Source organism: Orycteropus afer, unplaced genomic scaffold (assembly GCF_000298275.1).
Source record: "Orycteropus afer afer isolate SDZICR_OR568_19922 unplaced genomic scaffold, OryAfe1.0 scaffold00009, whole genome shotgun sequence".
In the NCBI taxonomy this organism is placed as follows: domain Eukaryota; kingdom Metazoa; phylum Chordata; class Mammalia; order Tubulidentata; family Orycteropodidae; genus Orycteropus; species Orycteropus afer.
Window position 1 is genome coordinate 18,645,672 of NW_006921596.1, and position 8,638 is coordinate 18,654,309.

Here is an 8,638-nt window from a genome sequence, read left to right on the forward strand (position 1 = left end):
AAATCTGTTCCCGGAGTCATCCAAAGGAGAAAGCTGGGCCTGGTGTTTCTTCCAATAAGTAAACAATGGCTTCCCAAGGCCAGGACTAGTCAAAAGCACATCTGCCCACCTGGGCTGCTGACCATAGGCAAGGTGGCAGGGCGGGGCCCAAGGTGTTTGGGACGAGGCAAGTGGGAAGTGTGGGGGCAGACCTGGCCTTCAGGCCTGGGTCCAAATCCCAGAAACACCAATTACTAGTTCTGCCCTCCTGGGGGCTCTGTGCCTTAATTTCCTCACCTGTTAACTGGGATAATAATACTTCCTCCTGCACAAGGTTGTTAGGGGGACTGGGTTAGCCTTGAGGAAGCATGGCACAGTGACCAAGAGCAGGAGCTCTGGAGCGGGCCTGCCTGGGTCCAGATCTCAGCTTCTCTGCCCTCAGCTGTGTAACCTCAGGCATGTCATTCAGCTTCTGCCTCAGTTTCCTAGAATCGTGTCTGGAACATTGTAAGCACACCACCAATGTCAGCTATTGGTTACAGTTCACTGAGAGGCGGTTCTTGGCATACAGAGGTATTCAGTCAATGTGGGGTCCATCCCCTGGGACCAACACCATCCTGTGGTGTTGGTAAAGCTGCCACCCAGCTGCCTACTTCCCTCTGCTGTCTATCTCTCCTCAACACCTCCTGTTAAGTGGGAAGAGAGCTGTTACACTGTGGGAATTGTAGTCAATGTCATGAGACAAATGTGTATGAACTGCTGTATGGAAATGAATTTGCTCTGTAAACTTTCACTCAGATCACAATAAAAATGAAAACAGAAACAACAAAAAACTTCCTGTTTCCTATCCAAGAGTCCAAACCCTCCAGATTCCTTCTGATCTCCACCCATAGAATTGATTAACTTCTTCACACTCCAGTATACGTGACTCATAACCATTTCATTTATATTGGGACAGGCTTTCATTCCACCTTTCAGCCAAAGGAGCTGTGTACTAATGGTGGAATCTTTTTTTTCCTATTATTGTGATTTGGGTGAAAGTTTCCAGAACAAATTCATTTTCCATTCAATAGTTCACACATATTTTGTTTCATGACACAATTGCAATCCCCGTAATGTAACAGCTCTCTTCCCTTCCCACTTCCTCCCTGTCAGTTTTCTCTGCGCCCCTCTTTCCTGTGCATTCCTGCCCTCTGGGTTATCTCCCTGCTCAAGTGCTGCCCTTCTGATCTCCCACGGTTGATTGTTCTAAGAAGTAAGTCTACCTGGTGTAAATGTTCACCTTGTAGGTGTCTCTATTGTTTGGCTGGAAGCCATAGGAGTGAGTCTAATTCAGTGCCCAAAAGGTGCGTAGGGGCCATAGTCTCTGGGGTTTTACCAATCTTTATAAGACCACTAAGCCTGGTGTTTTTTATGATTTTGAGTTTTGTTGAACAGTTTTCTCCCACTCTATCCAGGATCTCCTATATGATCCCCCTCTGAGTGATTGACAGTGGTAGCCAGACACCATCTAGTTCTTCTGGTCTCAGTGTCAAATAATGGTGGTATCTTAGGTCATAAGCCAGACTGAAGAGGGGGAACTTTTGGGAAGGTAACTCCCCCAGAACCCTTCTGCGAGAACTTTCCTAGCTGGCCTCATACCATGAGGTGGAAGGAGCACAGGGTACAAGACTCAGCACTTTCTCTTAGTGACTGTGTGACCTTTGGCAACCTCTCTGGACTTAAACTTCTTCATCTACCAAATGGGACAATAACCTTTGTACTGTCCACCTTATGAAGTTGTTCAGGGTTAAATGCATCTAAAAATAGTCAGCATTTGTCTCTCTGGATTGTGGTCATTTTTCTACATGTCTGTCTCTTCTTCTGGAGTGAGGAGCAGGCCAAAGTCTTTCCTGGGACATCGTGGGGGCAAGCATACTTTAGGCACTCTGAACACGAGCTGAAATGAGGTGCACATCCTGATCTTGGGACATAAGCAACACCTCTCATGTGTACAGTGGACCACCCATGTTCTTATCCATTCTCAACCACATCCTGCAGCAGCCAGCAGAGGCTGGGAAACCTCAGTAGACAGACAAGGAAACCGAGGCCCTGAGAGGTCAGGGCACTTGTCTGAAGTCATGCAGCTAGAAATGGTGGAGTTGGGAATCCAGCACATGTAATTTGACTGCAAAGTCCACGTCCTTTCCTACCCCATGCTCCTGTGGTTTCTAGAAATGTGAGTTGGTCCTAGAAGGAGGCAGCTTGAGTATCATGTAGGTAGGCTTGGAGTTGGGGACAAAAATGTAAGGCCAGCTCATGGGTTTCAGGCACAGACTGCATCAGCCATGACTTGAAGTCATCAAATTCTCATGCCTACTCTATGTGGAGGTATTATTAACATCATCATCCCCATTTGCCAGATGACAATACTGAAGCTCCAAGAAAAAGGCACTTGGCCAATGTAACACAATGTAATATGACCAGTAAGTTAAAGAGCCAGGACCTGAACCCAGGGGTGTTTGGAGCTGATGGTTGTGCTTTTGACCACTGCCCTGCAGTGCCCTCACACCCAGAAATCCACACCCTCCGCTGGCTTGGGAGGCATGAGGGGCAGAAGTGATCTGGGAGTGAACTCTGCTCCACTGTGGGGAAGTTCCAAGGAGGTGGGTTTGGGCTTAGCATCAGGAAGACCTTCCTAGCAGGAAGATCTGCCCAGAGTGACTAAGTCCCTGCAGAGGAAGGGGAGCTCCGGGTCCCAGGAGGTGTGCAAGAAGCCGGGGAGGAGGGAGTCCTTTCACAAGACGGCCCTTGACTCTACCAGGAAGCAGCAGCTCCTTTCTGAGCCTGTTCTGTTCTATCCCCTCAGTCTCTCCCTGCTCCCTCCCTGAGATTCACTGTGTGACTGGGCAAGTTCCTCACCTGCTCTCTCTCCGAGCTTCAGTTTGCTCATCTGGAAAATGGGGTAATCCTCGCATCTGCATTTCAGGATGCCAGGGGGATTAGCTAAGTAAACCTGTAGAGCGTGTTTAGCGAGGGGGCGTGGCTGAAGGAGTAAGGGCTCGGTTAATAAGCCTGTTATTGGTGCTGCTATTACCCTCTCCTGTCCTGGAAACCACCCCAGACGGGGAGTCAGGACCCTTGATTTAGACAGCTCCTCACGCACGAGGCAGGGACAGATAGACTGAGGCCACGGTCTATTTACCAACCCCAATCTTCTCTGCCTCAGTTTCGGATCCGCCTAAGGGAGAAACGATCCTGAGTCCCCAGGAGCTGCCCCAACGTCCTCCCTGCAAAGTGGCGCTGAGCGTGAGCAGAGAGGAGGTGCGGGAAGCTAGAGTGCCAAGCCTCCTCCCATCCAGTGCCGGTGCCCACGCCCGCGGCTGCCACCTAGAATCCACGTGATTTCCCGGCAGCGGTCCCCAGCTCCTAACACTCGCTAGCTGCTCTGAGCGCCTACTTTCAGTTTCATGCAGAGCACGGAGATGCCGGGAGCTCAGCTGGTGAGTGCGCCTTGCGCCGTGGGGCTGCAGACCCCGCGCGGAGGCCAGGGGCGGGGAGAGCTTCAGGGTTCAAATTCAGCCTGGAGAGGGTAGGAGGGGGATGCCAGGGAGCCAGGAGCGGAAAGTACGGATGGCCAGGTGGACGTATGACTGGATAGCCGGGTGGATGGTCGAATAGACCGGTAGACAGAGGGACAGACAGCTGGGCAGACGGGGCGCCTTGGCCAGGACAACGCGCAGCCTGTGACCCTGGGGAGTTTGGGGGATGAGTTGTGAGTCGCAGAGAAAGGCAGACCGGTGTTTCATGTGTTGGAAGGCCAGGGGCTGTGGCTGCGCTCTCCACCTCGTGTCACCTCCTTGGAACCAAACCCCCATTGCTTTATTCCATTTTCAACTTTTAATTGCTTTTATAAATAATTACAGAAGTCCTACTGCTCATTATGCACAATTCAGACTTAACTTTTTTTTAAAAAAAACTGTTTATTATGGAAAATTTCAATTATATACAAAAATAGAAGGAATAGAATTAGGTTGGAGCTCTGGTGGCACAGTGGTTAAGGCACTTGGCTGCTAACCAAAAGATCACCCAGCAGGGGCTGGGTGGGAGGAAGATGAGGCAGTCTGCTTCTGTAAAGGTTTATAGTCTTTGAAACTCTATGGGGCAATTCTCCTCTCTCCTATAGTATGGTTGCTAAGAGTCCACTCCACTTGGTTTGGTTTTTTGGCTTAGTTATGAACTTGCCAAGTTTGATCAAATGAATCCTCTTGTATCCACCATTCAGCTTCAAGGTCATTGACTCAAGGCTAGCCCCAGTTTCATCTCAGCCTTCCCCCCACCCCTTATTTGGAAACAATGGCAGACATCATAGAACCTCAGTGAACATATTTAAAAATGTTCTAAAAGATACAGTCCTTTCAAAACCAAAACCAGGATACCATCAAAAACCAGAACCAAATTCACTGCCATCAAGTTGATTCTGACTCATAGTGACCTCCAATGGGTTTCCAAGGCAGTAAATCTTTACAGAAGTAGATTGCTCAGTCTTCCTTTTGCAGAGTGGCTAGTGCGTTTGAACCACCAGCCTTCTGGTTAGCAGTCAACTGCCTTAGGCACTGCTCCACCAGGGTGTGTCTTCATTAACACAACAAAGAAAAATAGTTTGTGGGCATACCGTTGGCATACCTTAAATATTTTGGCAATAATCCCTTAATGCCAAATCTCCACAAACTATTTCTAAGGGACATTTTAACTTCTTAGGTGCCAGGTGAGGAGCCCTAGTGGTGCACTGGTTAAACTCTTGGCCGCTAACTGAAAAGTGGGCGGTACAAACCCACCAGCCACTTTGCTGGAGAAAGATGTGGTTTCTGAAAAGATTGCAGCCTTGGAAACCCTATGGGGCAGTTCTATAGGGTTCAGTAGGCAGTGGGTAATGTCATTCAGGAACAGGGTTTCTTTTTTATGTCAATGAGGGCATACCACCACAGGGTATATGTTAAACCTACTCACTTTTGAGGTAAGAAAGGAGCCTGTTAGGCCCAGAGAAACAAACAAGAAAGAAGGGGAAGATACATGTCTCGTGAACATCTCCAAAGAACCTCAAGAAGAATGCGACCAAACTGCCTTCGAGTTGATTCTGACTCATAGCAACACTATAGAGTAGAACTGCCCCCATTAGGGGCTCTGGTAGCATAGTGCCTAAGGCACTTGACTGCTAACCAGAAGGCTGGCAGTTCAAATCCACCAGCCGCTCCTCAGAAGAAAGGTTGGGCAATCTACTTCCGTAGTGATGCCTCCAAGAAGGGTTGCTGTGATTCTTGTCTGACTCCATGGCACATGACAACAATGAAATATTTAGAAACAGTTGGTTACATCTTTTACCCACCAGGGTGTGAACAGCTGACCTTTCGATTAGCAGGCAAGTGTTTAACCATTACTTGACCAAGGCTTCTTGACAACAGCACTAACCCACCACCATTGAGTCAGACCTGACTCATAGAGACCCCTCCTTGGGATTCTGAGGCAGTATCACTACAGAAGTAGATTGCCCAACCTTCCTTTCAAGGAGTGGCATGTGGGTTAGCAGTCAGATGCCTTAGGCACTACACCACCAGAGCTCCTGACAAGAGCACTAGAGAAGCGGGCATGAGGATTTTGCTCTAGAGTGGAGAGAGCCTTCCTCTAGAGCCAAGGCCCTGAGTTCACACTTCTACCCTGTGCAAAAGCAACTTTGTATTCAATAAAACCACCCTCCCTCCTGCGGTATTTCTTTTACAACAGCACTAAGAAACTGAAACAAGCAAGCACTAAGTGTAAACCCGTGAAATACGCTTTGAAGGATACCTTACCATCCCAATTGTGCAGAAAACCAAGGTTCTAAGAGCAATGGCTAACTAGCCCGAGGTCACCCAGTGAATACAATGTGCCTTGGGCCCCGTCTGCCTGCCATGCCAGGTGTGGGTCAACCTTGTGCTGTGTTTCAGGAGGCAAGGCAGGTGGGTGAAATCAATGGCTCCTGGGGCCTGGAGTGCAGCAAGTTTTGAAACCATCAATTTTCTCTCCCCCCTCTGTTCTCTGGTGAGGATATCAAGTCCAGTGCTTTTTAAGACGAATTCCTCCCTTAAAAAACTAAAATCAAACCAAACCCCCTGCCTCAGGTCTATTCCGACACGGTGGCCCATGTGTTACAGAGTAGAACTGCCCCGTGGTTTTCTGGCTGTCATCTTCAGGGAAGCTGATTGTCAGGCCTTCCTTCCACGGCTCTGCTGGGTGGGTGGGTTCAAACCACCAATCTTCAGGTTAGTAGTGGAGCAACAAACCATTTGTGACACTCAGCAACCTCTTTACCCCTTTAAACCAAAAAAACAAACCCACTGCTGTCGAGTTGAATCTGACTCATAGCAACCCCTCCTTGGGTTTCCGAGGCAGAGGAGCTCTGGTAGGTAGCATAGTGGCTAAAGCACTTGACTGCTAACCAGAAGGCTGGCGGTTCAAACCCACCAGCCACTCCTTGGAAGGAAGGTTGGGCAATCCTACTTCCGTAGTGATACTGCCTCGAAAACCCAAGGAGGGGTCGCTATGAGTCGGGGCCGACTCGACGGCACATAACAACAACAACAACAATCACTATGGAAGTAGAGTGCCCAATCTTCCTTCCAAGGAGTGGCTGGTGGGTTTGAACCACCAGCCTTCTGGTTAGCAGTCAAGTGCCTTAGGCACTACGCCACCAGAGCTCCCCATTGCCCCTTTAGAGGGAAGGAAAGGCAGTTTGGAGGGACAAGGCTCCTGGTACTGGCCCAGGCCCCACCCCACCTCCTGCCACCCCAGGCCTCTGGGAGCTGGGAACTGCTGGTTTTCAAGATGCTTTTTAAGTCATCAGAATCCCCAACCTTTTACAAAGGGAACTTAAGAACCCCAGCTGATAAAAGGGCCCATCCCCAGCACCCCTACAAACAGCAAATCCAGCAAACATTGAGTTCTGTCCTTCTGAATAGGGGGGGAAAAAAAAGGGAGTTGTGGAGGCATACAATGGAGCATGCTCCTTTCATATCACAGTGCCAAAGACATTTGACTGCTAACCAGAAGGCTGGCAGTTCAAATCCACCAGCCACTCCTCAGAAGGAAGGTTGGGCAATCTACTTCTGTAGAGTAGAGATACCGCCTCGGAAACCCAAGGAGGGGTCGCTATGAGTCGGGTCTGACTTCACGTAACAACAACAAGGTGAGCAGGCGGGTGGGATGCTGGATGGGGCAGGGCCGCTCTCTTCCTCCGGCTCGCTTCCTCTCGCCCCCCTCTTGCAGCTACCCTCAGCCTCTGCCGCTGCAGACACCCCTGTCAGCAGCTCCAGGAGCAGCAGTGGTAGCAGTGGTGATGACAACTGGAAGCAAGCTCCCATAAGGTTTTAATATGCTGTTCATACAACGTCCAAATCACGTAACGTCCTATTTCACGGAACGTTTCATGGATATTAAGTGATATATACTTGTATGTGGGACTTCACGCCACAAGCCTCAGTTTTCTCATCCATACAATTGGCATGACTGTGTAACCCACATGCTGTCTAGAGTTTCTGGGCTCTTGAGAGCTGGGTAAAGTTGACGTGAACCCCCATTCTGCTCCTTAGGGAACCCCTAAGTGTTATCAAGATCTCTGGGTATCTGGAAAGTAGGAGTGGATGTGTGCTTAGCTCTCCTGGCTGCCTCTGGCCCCAAACGCCTCTTCTGCTCTGTGCTCGTCCTCTCACACTTGTTGACTGTCATGAAACCAGCACGTTCTCCGGGTAGGGAGATGGGAAGGAAGGCTAGGAAAGCACAAGTCTACTCGCTCATCCTGCCCTTCTCACATCTGCTCTCTGACGGGGCCCCATTCCATCCTGTGAGCTTCAAAATCTCCAGTAAATAAATTCCCAGAGGTGGCCCAGAGAGAGCAGCCCTTCTGGCTGAGATACTCTGACATTTGACAAAGGAGAACTTCAAGGAGCCAAAGGGAAGATTGAATTTACACCCACAGATGACCTTGATGGCGGTTTGGTTTACCTCCTTCCCATATGTGTGTGTGTGTGGGGGGGATTCATACATAAAAATAAAAATGGAATCAAACTTTTTAAACTAATAATGTGTGATAGAATTGTATATTAAAGAATTAAATATCTCCTATGATATCATTTTTTAATTGTTTAACTTTTCAGTAGCTAACACATGCATATAAAATTAAAACTTACTGCTGTGGGTTTGAACAGCCTTCTGGTTAGCAGTCAAATGCCTTAGGCACTATGCCACCAGAGCTCCTATACACACATATTGTATAAAATATAAAGCACACAGAAGACTAGATTGTGAAAATTAAGTCTCCCCACCCCCGTCCTCCAACCAAAACCAAAACCAAATTCACTGCCGACTCAGCAACCCCTCCTTGGGTCTCTGAGGAGATATCTCTTTAGAAGTACTTTGCCCAATATTCCTTCTGGGGAGTGGCTGGTGGGTTTGAACCGTCAGCCTTCTAGTTAGCAGTCAAATGCCTTAGGCACATGCCACCAGAGCTCTCCACCCTGTCCTCCAGCCACCTAATTACCTTCCCTGAAGGCAACCAAAATTATTAGGGTCTTGTGTCACCTTCCAAGAGCTCTGGTAGCATAGTACCTAAAGCATTTGACTGCTAATCAGAAGGCTGGTGGTTCAA